General features: G+C 41.6%; 1 protein-coding gene across 3 annotated transcripts in view; it reads right to left on the reverse strand.

Annotated features, from left to right (window-relative positions):
* Positions 1–17,912, reverse strand: part of ZRANB1 (zinc finger RANBP2-type containing 1) — a 58,624-nt gene extending 40,712 nt beyond the window's left edge. The window contains exon 1 of one of the 3 annotated variants that reach the window (XM_041743236.1): positions 17,519–17,912. The gene's annotated coding sequence lies outside the window, so the exon portion shown is untranslated. The remainder of the gene's footprint in view (positions 1–17,518) is intronic. The other 2 variants (XM_041743237.1, XM_041743239.1) reach the window with 2 other exon arrangements.
* Between the last annotated feature and the right edge of the window lie 239 nt (positions 17,913–18,151).

An 18,151-nucleotide genomic window follows, 5' to 3' on the forward strand; every position in this document is an offset into this window, starting at 1 on the left:
GAGTCCATGAATCCATTTCTGTATCCCGCTCTCCCTGTAGACAGATTGAATAATGTCCCCAAGTGTATCAATCAGTTTTGATTTTATACTTCCCACTTCAAATAGTAATAAAGGCACAAGTATTATGGGCATATGGATTAATGATCAGGGAAAAAAGCTACTAACTCATTTTTAATACTGTCATGCTTAATAATGAATTAGTTAAACCGTATTTGTGAAGTGTTACTAAACACTGCAGAAGAAACAGATCTATATTACAGGCATTCCTCAAAATTGTAGCTACCCTACAACTTCTCCCAACCACCTACTAAAATCCCTATCAAAGGAAACTAGAGAAGTGAAATAATCCTCATCAAGTACAAACTTCTTAAGAAACAGAGCAGCTCAATTGCCAGTTAGTTTCAAATGGTAAATCATCCAAACAAAGGACTAATAGCAGTCTTTAAGGTCTGTATTAGCTTTATTAGGTATGAGTCTGTATTCAGTAATATAAATATTAACTCATTAACAAATTATTGATATAAATATTAATTAACATAAATCTGTAGAAATTACAAATGCTCAGAAAGCATCTTAGGGGACTAAAAATGAAAGTTATAACTAGCAGGTTATTCCAAGCATGCTGAATTTTCAGGTTCTATTACAGTATCACCTGGCACTCCTGAACTGTAATATTGATACATAAAAAGTACTATTCAACTCTTAAGCCAAAAATCCCACACTCATTCCCCTCTTTTCTCCCACATCTTTCTACATAATTGTCCATCCTCACAAAAGTTAACAGAAAAAAACAACTGGCCTTGAGCAAGGTCCTGAAGACTGATGATACAGAGGACCCTCTCTCCATAAATCTGACCTCATTTTAGGGCTCCATCACCTTACCGCATCCTCCATTAAACCTCTTCTCTTCCACCTACAGCAAACTCCTAACCCTGACTTCTCCCACACCATGAGGACCTCTGCACCCAGCACAGAAAAGCAGAATCCTCTTGAATCCTGCTCCCCCACCCCCAGAGTCTCTGTCTCTAGTGGTTTCTGTCCAATCAGTTCCTTCCCATCCCCACTGCCATCCACTCTTCTCAGTTCAGGTCAGAACTACTATAATAGCCTCCTAAGCACCTTCCCCTTCTAAATCCACCCAGCTTACTATTACCAGAAAAATCCTCCTAATAGCAAGGCCCTCTTTCTGAAGCAATTCTGCAGTAGTATAAATTCCAAAGTCCTTCCCTTTGCACACACAACCCACCTCACAGACTCCCTCCCAAACATGACACATACCCACCAGCCACATGCACAGACCAACCCCTGCCCTGTCCAAGATACACGAAGGCACTACCTTACAAACACAAGCACAGCAGACACCCACGCTCAACTTGCAGCAAACCCCATCCCTTCTTTAAAGCTCAGTTCAAGTCTCATCTCTCTCAGGAGATTTTTCAAAAGTTTCGGCTTAGGTTGTGATCTGAAAGTCGTGGAATCAAGCTCCAAGTCAGCTCCGTGAACAGCATGGAGCCTGCCTGACTCTCTCTCTCTCTCCCCCTCCCTCTGCCCTTCCCCCATCCACACCCTACCCCCCCCCGCCCCCCCCCCCCCCCCGCACTTGCTCACACTCTCTCTCACTCAAATAAACAAATAAATCTTTAAAAAAAAGAACTGTGGCTCAGGGGCTCAGGGGCTCAGGGCATCAAATGGCATGGAATGTGGACCAGTCCTATGTTTAATAAAAATCCACAGAACAGACCACAATGAGTGTCCTATTAAAAAAAAAACAAAAACAAAAACAAAAAACAAAAAAAAAAACAAGAGTGGAGCATAGAGCAATTTCAGGCAAAAAGGAGACATTTCAGAGGATGAGATCCACTTCTGTGGCAAGACCTCAGTAGCCAGGGTCCACCACTAACAACTAGGTACAAAACCATAGGCACTCCTGAGCTCTTTAACTATTCAAGTTCTTTAATGTAAAGGACACAAAGGATTTTGTGTCCTTTATGTCCTCTAAAGGTCACAAAACCTTTGGCAATCATTAAATACCCTCTGAGAGTACTAAATCTATGTAAAATTTTGTGAAAAAATAGTCAAGAATCAGATCTCAAAAATGTGTTGCCCTTCCTTCTCTACAGAGATCATGGTTCCCTGTGTCATCTGTATCTAAGAAGATTTAAATTAAACATACTTGCTAAGGTCCCTTTCCAAAACTTTGTGAACAAGCTGGACAAAGTAAATTCAGTTAAAATAACAAAGTTAAATAACATGCCATGTGTCCTTGGTCTTACTAGCACTGTGCCTGATTAGCTGGGCCAATTACCCATACAACTAATACATCTACCTTTATTCCAACTAAACGTAAGTCCCTGAAATATAACAAGAATTATAAAGCTTACATTTTAATATGTGAACATTGCAGAATCACGAAAAACTATAATAAAAACTACAATTCTAATAGTTTTTCTTTCAAACCACTTGGCAATCTACTGATTAGAATGGAAGATCTATAAATACAAAATTAATATATACTATGTCAAAAATCTTGCACAAAATAGTAATACTCTTTTAATCTACTCTCTATTCTTTTTTTTTTTTTTTTTAAGGTTTTATTTATTTACTTGAGAGAGAAAGCAAACAGGGGGAGGAGCAGAGGGAGAAGCAGACTCTCCAATGAGCAGGGAGCCTGAGCTGGGCTCCAACCCAGGACCATCAGATCATGAACAAAGCTGAAGGCTACTGCTTATCCAACTGAGGCAGCCAGGCAATGCATTCTTTTCAAGAGGAATTCTACTTCTTTAAGTATGTACTAGAACTTTATCTGAGATCTTGCCAACTTCCTCTATACTCTTCAGTTCCTAGACAGTAACAAGAGTAACACATATCTATATATACATACTATATATATATATATATATATATACACACACACACATATATACATCTATACACACACACACATATTCAACTACCATAGAACCCATTTCAGTATGGTTCATGTGTACAGTTTCAGAGACTTCACAAGTCTATCATGTACCCCCTATTATAATCCCAAACAAAACAAATGTAACCTAACAACCTACAAAAGTTACCAAAGGTCTACAGTACACAGGGCATCTGCAATCTAATTAGATGAAACATGACTACGATTTTCTTAAATATGTATGGCAGTGGATTAGCTCCAAGAGTGCATTATCAACCCAGCATTTAAAAAATATATATATAACATATGCAAGAATTACAAAGACGCTACCTCACATTCAGAATTTGTTTTTTTTCACTGTCCTATTTCTGTGTTCATACTAAACAGATGAATCCCAATTAATAAAGTATCCATAGAAACCAGTATACCTAAGTCAAACTAAAGGCTATTTTTTTGCCAAACTGTATGAACATTACTTGTGTGACACAGGAAGAAGAGGTACAAACTTGGAACTTTTAGATAATCAGTGAGTTCTGATGTAAAACAAAGAAAAAGATAAGGGCACCTGGACGTCTGCCTTCGGCTCAGGTCCTGGGATAGAGCCCCACATCTAGCTCCCTGCTTAGCAGGGAGTATGCTTCTCCCTTTCCCATAGATATAAATAGATGATAGATAGATAGATAGATAGATAGAGATAGAGATATAAAAAGCAAGGAAGGGAAGGAGGGATGGATGGAGGAAGGAAGCAGAGGGAACCAAATGGATGAAATATTCCAAGGCAAAAACCAACTCAGAGCTACCATCTTGTCCAAAAATATCTTTTTCCCAATACTTCAACAACTCTGCTCAAATTTCTGTTTCTTCCAATCCATTAAAGTTATTTTAATTAAAACACTTATTTTATATGGGGTTCTTGGCTGACTCAATCGGTAGGGCATGTGACTCTCAACTTCAGGGTTGTAAGTTCAAGCCCTACCGTGGGTGTAGAGATTACTTAAAAATGACATCTTAAAAAAAAAAAAAAAAAACACTTATTTTATAAATTCAGGTTATTTACAAATGTTATTAATAATGTAAAGTCATTCAGTTCGATTATTTTCCTCATGGTTCCAGATACAATGAGTAAGAGGAAAACAGGATGGGCCTTTTGTAATGTGGGTTTACGTTGCAGGGATAAGGAGAACAAGTAGGCAAAGGCTTAGCAAAAGGAAACGTGGGATGGAATGCCAAAGATAGAAGCAGGCTGACAGCACTGCTCATCCAAGCATTAGAGATGGATGAATGTCTAAGGCCAACTCTGTCTACTTTACAATTTTGCCAGGATCAGCCTTGTCCAACTAAGAAAATAGCTAAAACGTAAGCATTTACTGCATGCCACACATGTTCTAAGCACTGTACATATATATTAACTACTTAATCCTCAGAACCCTATGAAACAGGTACCTATTACTGTCTCCAGTTTTAAGATTGGAAACAGGAACAGAGAGGCTGAATAACTTGCCCAAAGTCACAAAGCTACAGAGTGGCACAACCAGAGATTCTGGCTCCAAAGTTAGTATTATACAGAATACTTTATACTGCGGCCCAGTCACTTATTCCCATTATCCAGAATCTGAACTATTAATAAACTGCACTGAATTTCTCACTAAGCAGTCCCTTCCTAGATGACTATGACATACTATGGTTAAACGAGCAAACTTTTGTGTTTTTTTAGGATTTTATTTGGCAGAGAGAGAAATAGAGAATAGAAGCAGGAGAATGGCAGGCAGAGGGAGAAGCAGACTACCCACGGAGTGGGGAGCCGGATGCCGTGCTTGATCCCAGGAGACCCTGCTTCTCCCTCTGTCTATGTCTCTGCCTCTCTCTCTCCGTCTCTCTCTGTTTTTCATGAAATGAATAAAGTCATTTAAAAAAGTAATAAAATAAAACATTAGCAAATCAAATCCAACAATGTATAAAAAGAATTATACACTACAAGCAAGTGGGGTTTATCCCAGATTGCAAGGCTAGTTCAATGTTCAAAAAATCAAGTAATGCAATCCTTCATTTCAAGAGACTTAAAAAAAAAAAAACACAAGATCACATGAATATATGCAGAAAAGGCATTTGACAATATCTAACACTCATTCATGAAGGTATGGGGCGGGAATTCTCAGCAAACTAGAAATACAGGGCACCTTCCTCAACATGATAAAGAACATGTACAAAAAACCGACAGCCAACATATTTAACAATGAAAAACTAGAAACTTCCCTACCAAGATCAGTAATAAGGCAAGATGTTCCCTCTAACCATTCCTTCCAACATCAAATTAGAAATTCTAGCTAATTTATAAGAGAAAATTAAAAGTACACATATTGGGGGATCCCTGGGTGGCGCAGCGGTTTGGCGCCTGCCTTTGGCCCAGGGCGCGATCCTGGAGACCCGGGATCGAATCCCACATCAGGCTCCCAGTGCATGGAGCCTGCTTCTCCCTCCGCCTGTGTCTCTGCCTCTCTCTCTCTCTCTCTGTGACTATCATAAATAAATAAAAATTTAAAAAAAAAAAAGTACACATATTGGGAAGAAAGAAGATGGTCTTTATTGGCAGATGATATGACTGTCTATGTAGAAAACAAAACAAAACAAAATCAACAAACAGCGCCTAGAGCTAATAAATGATTATAACAAGGCTGCAGGATACAAGGTTAATACACAAAAGTCAATTGCTTTCTTATATACCAGCAATGTACACATGGAACTTGTCCATTCACCGCATATCACGTGTCACACCTACTGAAGGACACCATCAAGAGATTCATTATAATCCCAACCAAAATGCCAGCAAGTTATTCTGTGGGTATCAATAGAAAAGCAATTCCAGGTTTATACAGAGAAGCATAATTTCCAGAAAAGCCAAAAAGTACTTAAGAGTCTGAGAATTGACTACCCTAACTTCAAAACTTATATAAAACTACCGTAATCAAGACAGTGTGTTATTGGCAAAAGAAGAGACAAATAAGTCAATGGGATAGAACTGAGCCCAAAAACAGAACTACAAATATATAGGTAATTGATCTTTGACAAAGGAGCAAAAGCAACACAATGAAGAAAAGATATCTTTCCAAAAAATGGCACTAGAACAACTAGACATCCACATGCAAAGAATTTACTCTAAACACAAACCTCACATTCTTCACAAAAACTCACACAAAATGGATCACAGACCTAAAATGTAAAATGAAGAACTATAAAATTCCTAGAAGACAAAATAAAAGGAAATCTAGATGACCTTAACTATGGGAATGACTTTGGATAAAATACCATAAAAGAAATACCTTAGTATTTCTTATTGAAATTAAAAACTTCCACTCGCAAAACACACTGTCAAGGGAATGACAAGCCAGAAAATACTTGCAAGACATATCTGCTACAGGACTGTTATCCAAAATTTACAAAGAACTCCTGAAACTTAACAATAACAATCCAATTAAAACATGGGCAAAAGACCTAAATAGACATACCTCACACCAAGGAAGATCCACAGATGGCCAATAAGCACATGAAAAAATGCTCAACATCTTGTGTCAACAGGAAATCGCAAATTAAAACAATGAGATACCACTACACACCTATTAGAATGGCAAAAATCCAGAACACTGACAACACCAAACGCTAGGGAGGACATAGAGCAATAATACTTCTCATTCATTATTGATGCAAATGCAAAATGGTATAGCCACTCAGGAAGAGTTTTTGACAGTTTCTTACAGAACTACACATGCGGGCAGCCCAGGTGGCTCAGCGGTTTAGCGCCGCCTTCCGCCTAGGGCATGATCTTGGAGTCTCGGGATCGAGTCCCGCGTCAGGCTCCCTGCATGGAGCCTGCTTCTCCCTCTGCCTGTGTCTTGCCTCTCTGTGTCTCTCATGAATAAATAAAATATTAAAACAAAAACAAAACTACACATGCTCTTACCATACAATCCAGGAAGTGTGTGCATTTATCCAAAGTAGTTGAAAAGCTTACATCCACACAAAAGTCTACATACAGATGTTTATAACAGCTTTATTCGTAATTCCAAAACTTGCAAGCAACCAGGATGTCCTTCAGTAGGTGTGACACATGATCTGAGGTGAATGGATAAACTGTGGTATAATGAAATACTATTCAGCACTAAAAAGTGAGGGATCAAGCCATAAAAAGACAGAGGAAACTTAAATGCCTATTGCTAAGTGAAGGAGGCCAATACGGAAAATGGCTATATACTTAGTGACTCCAACTACACGATATTCCAGAAAAAGCAAAACTAAGGAGACAGTAAAAAGACCAGTGGTTGCCAGGGGTTCTGGGGAGGGAAGGATGTACAGGCAGGGCAGAGAAGATTTTTAGGGTTGTGAAAATAACGCTGTACAACACTATAATGGTGGATACTTGTACATGCTATAGATTTTGACACATACAGAATGATAGTGTTATCACCTATTATGGAGTGTGGCTGATAATGATTTCTCAGGGTAGATTGATCAATTATAACATATGTACCACTCTGTTATGGTTGATTTTGGGGAAAGCTATGCATGTGTTGGGACAAAGGGATATAGAATTCTCTATACTTTCTGATCAATTTTACTATAAACTTAAATCACTCTAAAAATAAAGTTTATTTTTAAAAATTTGCTTAACTTTTCTAGTCACTAATACACAGGAAACATTTTCTTCTTTTAAAAAAACAATCAGCTCTCAAAGAATGATGAGTTTTCAAAAGGCCACAGGAATTTTGGTTTGAACCTAAAGCTGCTCTAAAAAATAAAACCAAATCTGAAATATAGCCGCACCTAAAATGTTACATTAAAAAAAAAAAAGGACACAAATATTAGTATGAAGAGCTCCCACTGGCCAAATTTGGATTAACCTGAGCATCAACATAAACAATGACAATAAAGATTTTATTTAAAAAAATATATTTTACTTATTTATTTTAGAGGAGAGAAAGAGAACAAGGGGACGGGGAGAGCACAGGGGGATGGAGGAAAGAACCTCAAACACAGTCTATGCTGAGCAGAGCCAGATGCAGGGCTTGATCCAGGACCTTCAGATCATGTACCTGAGCTGAAACCAAGAGTCAGGCGCTCAACAGACTGAGCCACTCAGCGCCCCAACAATAAAGCTTTTAAAACACTGACTAAAATAAAAATCTGTAACGGGATCCCTGGGTGGCGCAGGGGTTTGGCACCTGCCCTTTGACCCAGGGCGCGATCCTGGAGACCCGGGATCGAATCCCACGTCAGGCTCCTGGTGCATGGAGCCTGCTTCTCCCTCTGCCTATGTCTCTGCCTCTCTCTCTCTCTCTCTCTGTGTGACTATCAAATAAATAAAAATTTTTAAAAAATAATAATAATAATAAAAGAAAATCTGTAAGTCTTCACAGACATTGACAAACACGCAAATAAGCAAATAAGAAGAGAAAGGTCTTCCTTACAGTAAAAATCCAACTAATAAATGCAAAAAGAGTAACTGGATTAGAAAAAAATCACCATTTGGCAATCACCAAAGGATGTTAAACTAGTTAACAATAGCTAGTTATGATGTTAAAAAAATCATCAGTGGGAAAGAAAAATCATCAGTGGATGTTAAAACTAGTGGGTGAAAATCTGAGATTAACCAGATATTTATTCATTCATTTATTTATTTATTAAGATTTTATGTATTTATTCATGAGAGGCACAGAGAGAGAGGCACAGGCACAGGCATAGGGAGAAGCAGGCTCCATGCAGAGGGACTCAATTCCAGGACCCCGCCCCGAGCCGAAGGCAGATGCACAACTGCTGAGCCACCCAGGAATCCCTAACCAGATATTTAAATAGTTTCCAGTATGTCCCCACAATAATAACTGGTATATTTCAAAATCTGATAGACATCACCATAACCAATTAATCAGAAGTTAACCATACAGTTAATGACATCATTTGCTTCCCGACATGCTATATGAAGAACATAGCATCACTTCTGTGGAATTCTTGTCAAAAAGTGCATAATCTGACTCCAAATATCAGACATAGCATATTAAGAAATCTTCTACAAAATAAGCAATCCTATGTTCTTCAAAAGCATCAATATCATGAGATATAAAGGCTTTACTGTTCCAATTAAGGACCTTATATAAAACTGGCAAAAGACTGCAACACATAATCTGAGATTTTCTTTTGCCTTCATAAAAAACATTGATGGAGTAACAAAAGTTGAGCAAGATTTGTAGAATCTTGGGGTACCTGGCTGGCTCAGTTCGTAGAGCATGTGACTCAATCTTGGAGATGGAAGTTCCAGCCCCATACTGGATGTAGATATTACTTAAAAAGATCTAAATAAATAGCAAAACCTCCATCTTAAAAAAAAGATTTGTAGAATCTTACTAAAAATTACATAATAATAATCATACAATGTTAATTTCCTGATTTTGATCATTATATTGTGGTTATGTAGCATAAAGTCCTTGCTTTTTAGGAAATATACACTGAAATATTTAAGGATAATGGGATATCAAGTCTGCAACTCATTTTCAAACAGTTCTGGGGAAAATATAGATTTGTTATTTATATATATACACATCATGCAGTAAATCTTACCACTTAGAAAATACTTTCACATATATTATTTTTATCCTGACAAAAATCATGGATTAGGTATAGAAGAGTCCTTTTTATTAGAGAATAAATATGCCTCCTATACCCTAAACCTTTCTCAAGAATTAGCCCTTCTTTCCGTCCCTATCATTAAGCCCTAGTTCATCATTTCTTTCCTCAACTATTTTTCTAACTGGTCTTCCTACCCTCGTACTCCACATCTCTACCAGTGTGGTCAAAAAAGAAAGAAAAAAAAAAATCTGATGTTGCTATTCTGCTGCTCTGAAATTTTCAAGAGCATCCTACTGAAGTTAAAATCCTAAACAGGGCATCAAAGATCATTCCTGATAAAATCTTTCAAAAAGAAGAAGGAAGAGGAGGAGAAGGAGGAGAAGAAAGACCCATTTATTTAAGAGAGAGAGCGAGAGATCAGGAGCAGGGGGAAAGAGAGAAGCAGGCTCCCCACTGAGCAGGGAACCCGATGTGGGGCTCCATCCCAGGACCCTAGGATCATGACCTGAGCCAAAGACAGACGTTTAACCAACTGAGCCACCCAGGTGCCCCATGACAGATCTTTAAGTATCTCCTCACTCTTCCAAACACAAACATACACCCACTTCAAGAATATACTACAGTATTATCCTTTAGTGATTTTACTAGGGCCTCTCACCAAAGTGCTAATTTGAAATCTACTTTAATCTACTATGGGAAGATGAGTTCCATCTCTTGATATTTACATTCGTTTCTCTCATATACAGGATGTATTGCACTTCATAGACACAAGTTCAAGTCCCTCGCCATCCATTACTGACTCACAGGGTATTGGCCAAATGCTTAAGACTCAAGGGTCTTCATTGAAAAGAAATTACAATAACAATGCCACATCTGTCTTTAAGTAGGTACTAAAGCCAGTAACCTCAAGATCCATATCCAATAATTAATATTACCAACAACAATTGCCGACTTCAAACGATACCACCTTAAATTACGTATGGAGCTTTAAGTCACGGAACACTTATATTACTTCACTTAATCCTAAGAACCCTCAGGTACTCTCCCCCTAAGGTACCTTGAATCTCCCTGAGGTACAAATACATTCATTTTAATGACACGGAATCCAGGGCTCCAGGAAAGGTAAAATGATTTGCCTAGTGTCACAAAGCTTTACGAAGTAAACCCCAGATTCTGACTCCTGTTTTTTTCGCATTCGTGTACCACAGCCTTCCAGGATCACAAAAGCATTTCCTTAGAATAAAACATGAATATTAAGTGACAAGACAGGCTGATGTTATAGTCACTGTCTCTAGCTACCACAAGGCACTGACATTACTCCAAAACAAGCCCCAAAATCTTTATTTTCCTCCAGAATCCCCTACCACACCCCCAGGTCCAGCCACCATCAACTCTCCTGCGGATTAGGACAAAGCCTCCCCACTAGTCTTACAGCTTTCTACTCTACCCACCATCCTCACACAGAAGCCAGATGGATCCTTTAGAAACGTAAACCAAATCACAACACAAGGATTTAAAACCCTCTAATGGCTTCCCAATCCATTCAGAATAAAATTAAAATTTGCCAGCCTTTCTTGAAAATCTCTACATAGAAAATGGAGTTCATTCTGTTCCCTTTTACCAGCAAGCTCTCACATTAGCTTTGTATTTGAAATCTCTTCTGCCTAGAATGCTCTATCCCCAGATTTTCATATGGCCAGCTGTCATCACTGAGATAGATCTAGGTTTAAATACCACCTCCACAGAAAGATTTTCCCTGACCACTCAGTCACATCCACCACATCACCCTGCTTGCTTTATCTGCATGGCTCTTACCACTATCTGGTTTTTTGTTTGTTTGTTTGTTTGCTCCTAGATTGCCTCTCCATATAGGAATTCAAATACAAGTAATTTGCCTTGTCCACCTAGATACCACAATATCCAGTAGAATTGCTTCTGGAAGAGTGAATTTCAGATTGTCACTAAATGTTTTAATTTCAGTAGCCTCCGTAACAGTGTTTTATATTATCTACTTTTTGAAAATCCTAAACTTCAGAGCACACAGTAGGTGCCCAATAATTAACCTGCTAGATGAATTTCTATAAAAAAAAATGCCTTCAAATTCTCAACTTAATAAATATCCCCCCCATACACACACACACATATTCCAGCATACACACACAGAGAGACAGAGTAAGAAGACAAAATTCTTCTGCCTTCCTATCTGTGAAGATGGTCCATTCTAAAGAGGACCACTCTACCTTTCTAATTCCCAGCCACAATACTAGCTCTGGGATAAGTGAGGCAGGGGGGACTCTATAGGAGTGCCTTTCCAATCTCATCCACATGCTTTAGTTATCCTAAAGCTGCTGGTACCGAAACAGGACATGTCATTTTCACATCTCCATGCCTTCACACACAGGTTTGCTTCTGCACAGGATGCTTGCCCATTTCCACCCTCCATTCTTACCCGCTTTCAGAAACCTACTTACTTCTGTGAGGACCAGCTTAAATGTCCCCATCTCTCTAAAGCCCTTCCTGACACAAACCTAACCTTATACTAACGTTTCATAGTTTTGTGAATTATGGTTTCCAATGATTGCCTGTGAAAAATTCACCTTTATGTGTCTATAAACAATGTCTGCTCTCCAATAGTCACTTACTCATCATTTAGGCAATAAAAAGCAATGAAATATTCCACTGGTATTCAAAGGGTAGAATTTCAAAAAAATATTAGTCAAAATTAGTTCTGCAAATTAATATAGCTCCTGTTTGAAAACAAACTTTAGCTTCACTAAATACCAAAAAATGAATTTTTATAATAAAAATGTGTAATAACTTATTACCCCAACTAAAAAAAGCTAGGGATTTAAAACTTTTTGTTAAAAATCACAAAAATAAAAAATAAAATAAATAAATAAATAAAAATCACAGAAATGATGTCCTCCCTTCAGAATTCCAATCAAAGTGATAACAGAGTTACCGTATAACCCAGCACTTCCACTGCCAGGTATATACTCAAGAGAAATGAAAACCTTTGTCCACCCGAATACTTGTACAGGTATTCATAGCAGCATACTTCATAACAACCCAAAAGTAGAAACCTAAATGTCCACCAATCAATGAATGGATAAACATAAACAAAATGGGCTATATCCATACACTATTAATTATTCAGCCATTTAAAAAAAGCACTGATACATGTTACAACATGAATAAGCCTTCAAAACATTATGCTAAGTGAACGGAGTCAGACACAAAAGGTGTCATATTATAGGATTTCACTTATAAGAAATGTACAGAATAGGGACACATAGGGGCTCAGCAGTTGAGCATCTGCCTTCTGCTCGGGGCGTGATCCCAGGGTCCGGGATCAGGTCCCGCATTGGGCTCCCTGCAGGGAGCCTGTTTCTCCCTCTGCCTATGTCTCTGCCTCTCACTCTCTGTATCTCTCGTGGATAAAATCTTTAGGGGATCCCTGGGTGGCTCAGCGGTTTAGCGTCTGCCTTCAGCCCAAGGTGTGATCCTGGGGTCCCGGGATCAAGTCCCACATCAGGCTCCCTGTATGGAGCCTGCTTCTCCCTCTGCCTGTGTCTCTGCCTCTCTGTGTGTGTCTCATGAAGAAATAAATAAAATCTTTTAAAAATAAATAAATAAAATATTTTTTTTTAATTTTTTTTTTTTATTTTTATTTATTTATGATAGTCACAGAGAGAGAGAGAGAGGCAGAGACACAGGCAGAGGGAGAAACAGGCTCCATGCACCGGGAGCCCGACGTGGGATTCGATCCCGGGTCTCCAGGATCGCGCCCTGGGTCAAAGGCAGGCGCCAAACCGCTGCGCCACCCAGGGATCCCAAATAAAATATTTTTTAAAAAAAAGGTACAGAATAAGCAAAACCATAGAGACAGATTAGTGGTTCCCAGGAACTGGGGCCAAAGAGGGAATGACTCGCTAAGTGGTACAGTTTTTGGGGTGATGACATGTTCTACATAGTGGTGATGGCTATGTGAATACACTAAGAACCAATGAATTATATACTTCTTCAAAAGGGTGAATTTTGGAGCACCTGGGTGGCTGTCAGTTAAGCATCTGCCCCCCACGTGGGACTCCCTGGCTCAGCTGAGAACCTGCTTCTTCTTCTCCCTCTGCCCACCCCCATGCTCCTGCAACCTCTTTCAAATAATAAAATCTTTTTAAAAGGGGGGGGGGGGTGAACTTCATAGTATATGAAATAAACTTCAATGAAGCCGTTACTTTAAAATTAAGAAAAAAATGAAAAGATATACAACAAGCTTTATGCATTCAAATATTTTCTTATTTATGTGAATTCAAGCCACATAAAATTCTGACTTACCAAATGGTGAAAAACCAAAATTACACTGTGTTGGTTAGGGAGAGAGTGGGACAGCCTGCTCTAAATATAGGAACTATAAAAATAAGGAAATTCGTTTTTTCACTACTGAAAAGTTAAATTCACTAGGCAGCTGAAAAATTATCAACTTTATATTCAATTTACCTGACTAACATCCATTTAAAAACTCAAATTGATGATTCTTGTCAAAAATGTCATCTTAACCAAAATAACACCCTTCCAGAAAGCAAAGAATGCTTACTAATCCAGATTTCTTAAATAGTAATAATCCCGGTATCAACTCCATGGAAGTGCCTTTTATGGATGCCAACAGCCTAAGTAAAAATGCCTAATAATATTTAGAAAGTTCATTAATAAACTAATTTTGTTTTTGATTATGCTAAAAAGGTTTCTGCTGCTTAAAAGAGTTTTTATGTACACTACTTTCTAAAAAAAGTCAATTACAAGGAAAAATATTCTGATGAACTGAAAAGAGGTCAAGTTTCCACATATGTGCAATGGATAAATCAAGATTGTTTACTGCTAAGAGACTATGTATCCATAAAATACCAAGCCTCCTACTCACACACACAACAGAAACATATACACCTATTTTCCTGCTACATCAGCACCCACCTATGTACTATATAATTACACATATTATCTTTGGTATACAAAAATACTATGGACTGGCTTGTGTTTTCTTCCAACAGCGTTGACAGGTAGCAGTGAATCACACATTCTCCTGTGTCTCATCTGCCTCATGATCAATGACACATGCTGCCAACATCTGAGGTTAAGGATGCAAACTGAGACTACAGATTATTTTCTCCTTCTCATGATGCTAAATGTTACCTGTATACAAATATGGAATGACCTCCGTTAGTGTCACTGGTGCCAAACTCCAACCGAACTGCACGAGACTCAAATCTGAAGTAAACCACACAACTACAGTACTTCTGTTTATTTGAATACATGATCATTATCAAATTGTTGAGCACACTCTACAGGAAGAAAACCACACTAATAATAGAAATAAACATACCGACCAAGAAAAAAAAAAATTTAAGGGACAGACATAACTTCAAATATTTTATCTCATATGTCCTCAAAATTCCAGAAACCCCACTACTTAAAAGACTACAAAGAGCATATCCCAGAACACTTCTATGACCAAAAATACTTTGTCAAGAGTATGCATCCATTCATGTTTCAGTGCTGAATATACGGTCTTCACAGAAAAAGAATTCATACCTATTTCTCAGAGGTCTTAAAATCTAATTTGGAACCAGAATAAACATAAAAAGATATATTGAAATCCAGGATAGCATATGCTAAGAAAAAAAGAGAGTTCCACAGGCACACACACAAAAAGGAGTGAATAGATCCCTTGAGGTTGAAATAGCCAGAAAGGCTTTTCAAGAGACAGGACTCAACCTGGCCGCAAAGAGAGTATCCATGAATGCAGCGGAAGAGGGTTTCAAACAGAAAGAAAGGCCAAAGGAGGGACTTCACAGCAGCAACAAACAAGTTAGTTTGGCTGGAGGGAAGAATCCACAAAAGGGGAGAAATAAGAGTTAAGACTGAAGTGGATCAGGGCCAGGTTACAAAGAAACCTGACCACCACACCAAGAAGCTTAAACCTTACTTTGCATGTAAGTGCTCTGGAAGTTTTTAAGTTGTGATGTGACGAGAGCAGAGTGTTAAAATGTTCAAGATATTATTTACCCAGAGTACCAGCAAGCATAAATATTCCAAATGAAACAGGACGTCACAGAGAAAATATGTTCAAAGCCCGGGCATAAGTTTATTACTAGAAGAGGAGAGAGGCAGCAGCGATGCTCAAACAATAAAATTTAAACCAAGTTAAATAAAAACTTAAGTGCTGTACTTTTCCAACTCCCATTTATTTAAAGTTCCCGCTTATTATAAAAGCAATATAAGTGGAAAGCACATCGAACAACCCTCACTATATCAGTGACACATAGGAGGCCATTTGCCTCAAATATTGTACAACTGGATGGTGGGTTCCAGAACTGTGTTAGCCCTCAGCCCTTAAAAATGTGATAAGCCATAACCCTTATCAGTGTAAAGGCAGGTTGAGGCCATAAGTTGAAAACACACTACCGAGTTCATCACACTAACCCAAGCACGTTTCAAAAGTAAACAAAAGAGCGTCTTAATGCTCTCAAGCATTAATAAAAGGTGCTGAAACATCAACAGAAATAAAAATCCCTCGTGACATTCAACTATCCTCCCCAGAGATCAAAATCCTCTGTTTCCCTGATAGCCCAGTAAGACCAATGCTATGAAATCTCCGCATAAGTGAATGCATCATCTTAAAAAAAAAAAAAAAAAAAAAAAAATCAAGAGACAGCAGGGTTCTAAATTTCTTTAGCATGCCCTCATTCAATTAATAATAACCACCAGAATGGATTCAGCTTTGTTTTGCACGGACGTAGTTTCTGTGACTTTTCCAAGGCCCTTGGCACAAACCAAGATCAAAATTCTTCATGGTTTCCCCTGGCGTAGGGTTTGTACACTGAGTCATCCACGTTTGATCAAGACGGGGGGGGGGGGGGGGGGAGTACCCTTGAGACAGCACAAGTGATAATAAAGTCCAACTTAAAATAAATAAATAAATAAATAAATAAATAAAGGAGACCACGGAGAGAGCAGCGCCGCTCCTTACGGAAGCTCTCCGAGACTTTAGGGTTTCTCAAGCGTATCCCCAAAGCACTGTTCCTGTAGGTTCGGTTTCCTGACAGCACCACGGATCGCACCAACACACCGGGCCCAGAGGACGGCGCTTCACCTGCCTGGTCTGGGGGAGTTGGGGGGCGGGGGGGGGAGGAAGAGCCTCGATCCGCAGAAACTCAAAAAATCTGCAGCCAGAGAGTCTCAAAACACCAGTTTTGTGCCTGAGATAATGGGCCGCTTCAAAGTTCCCAGGCTGAACACCCAGGCTGCCGGTCCCCGGTGCGTGACGCTACGGTTCCTTACAGTCCTTTTGTCTGTTCAAACGAGCCTCGGCAAGCGGCGGCGGCGGCAGCGGCGGCGGCGGCCCAGATCCGCGCCCTGGGCCCCGGTTACCGCGGGCCCCGCGGGCCGACGTCCCTCGGCCGGGCTGCAGCTCCTCCCCCGCGGCCCGGCCCCGTCGCCCCGCACCTCTGTTTTCGGAGACTCGGCACCTCGGGGGGGGCGGCCGGGAAGCGGCCGAAGGGCCGCAATGCAAGTTTGGAGGCAGCAGCAACTCGCGGGGATGGAACAAGTACTGGGGCCTATTGCAGAGCAGGAGCGAAGGGGGGAAGCCCCGCTCCCCGCTCCCCGCTGCCCGCTGCCCTGCCCGTGGGTGGCAGGGAACCAAGTCGGGGGGCGGCGGGGGGCGGCGGGGGGCGGCGGGGAGGGCGGGGCGGGGGAATCTGGCGGAAGAGAGGTAGCCGCGGCGGATCGATGGCCGGTAAACAAGCGCGGCGGCGGCCCCCCTCCCCCTCCCCCTGCCCCAGCCCCTGCCCCTGCCCCTGCCCGGGCCCTCCCCGCACCCGGAAAGCCCACGACGGGAGCGCGGCGGCGGCCGAGCGGCCTCCCTCCCCCCGCCCGCGACGCCGCCCCGGGGAGCAAGGGGGCCGCGAGGGGCCTGCAGCGGGGCGCCTCCCGGGGCCCGGTTACCTGGCGGCCGCGGCTCCGGCTCCGGCTCCGGCTCCCCGTCCGGTGCTCAGCGCCCGGCGGCGGCGGCGGCGGCGGCGGCGACTCCCCGAGCAGCCCGCGGCGACTCCCCGAGCCCGGCCCCTCTCCGCCTCCCTCCGCGCCGCCTCCGCCCTCTCCCCTCAGTCAGGACATGGTCTCCGCGGGCCCGCGCGCGGCTCCCGGCTCCCGGGGGCAGGAGGGTGGAGAGCAGGCGCGGAGGCGCGGAGGCGCGGAGGCGCGGGGCGCTCCGGGGGGACGGGGCGGGCGAGCGGCGGGGGGCGGCCTCGGGCGCTGCGGCTCCTAATGGCGTCGGCGAGGGGCCCCGGAGCCAAATAAACCCCGCGGCGAGCAGCACAACGTCAAGGCCGGACCCCGCCGCTCGCCGCCCCGTCATTGGCCCGGAGGCCGCCAGTGGCGCAGCCAATGGGCGGCCGCCTCTTTCCGGGCGCAGGAGGCGGGCCGCGGGGGGGTGACGTCATGCCGGCGCCCGGCCCCGATTGTGAGGCTGCGGCGGGCCCTGGGCGGCGTGCGGGGCACGCTGGGAGGCGGCGGGGCGGCGTGACGTAACGCGCGGCGCGGGGGGGGGGGGGGACGGGGACGCAGGCGACGTGCCCG

This window comes from Vulpes lagopus, chromosome 2, assembly GCF_018345385.1.
Source record: "Vulpes lagopus strain Blue_001 chromosome 2, ASM1834538v1, whole genome shotgun sequence".
Classification (NCBI taxonomy): domain Eukaryota; kingdom Metazoa; phylum Chordata; class Mammalia; order Carnivora; family Canidae; genus Vulpes; species Vulpes lagopus.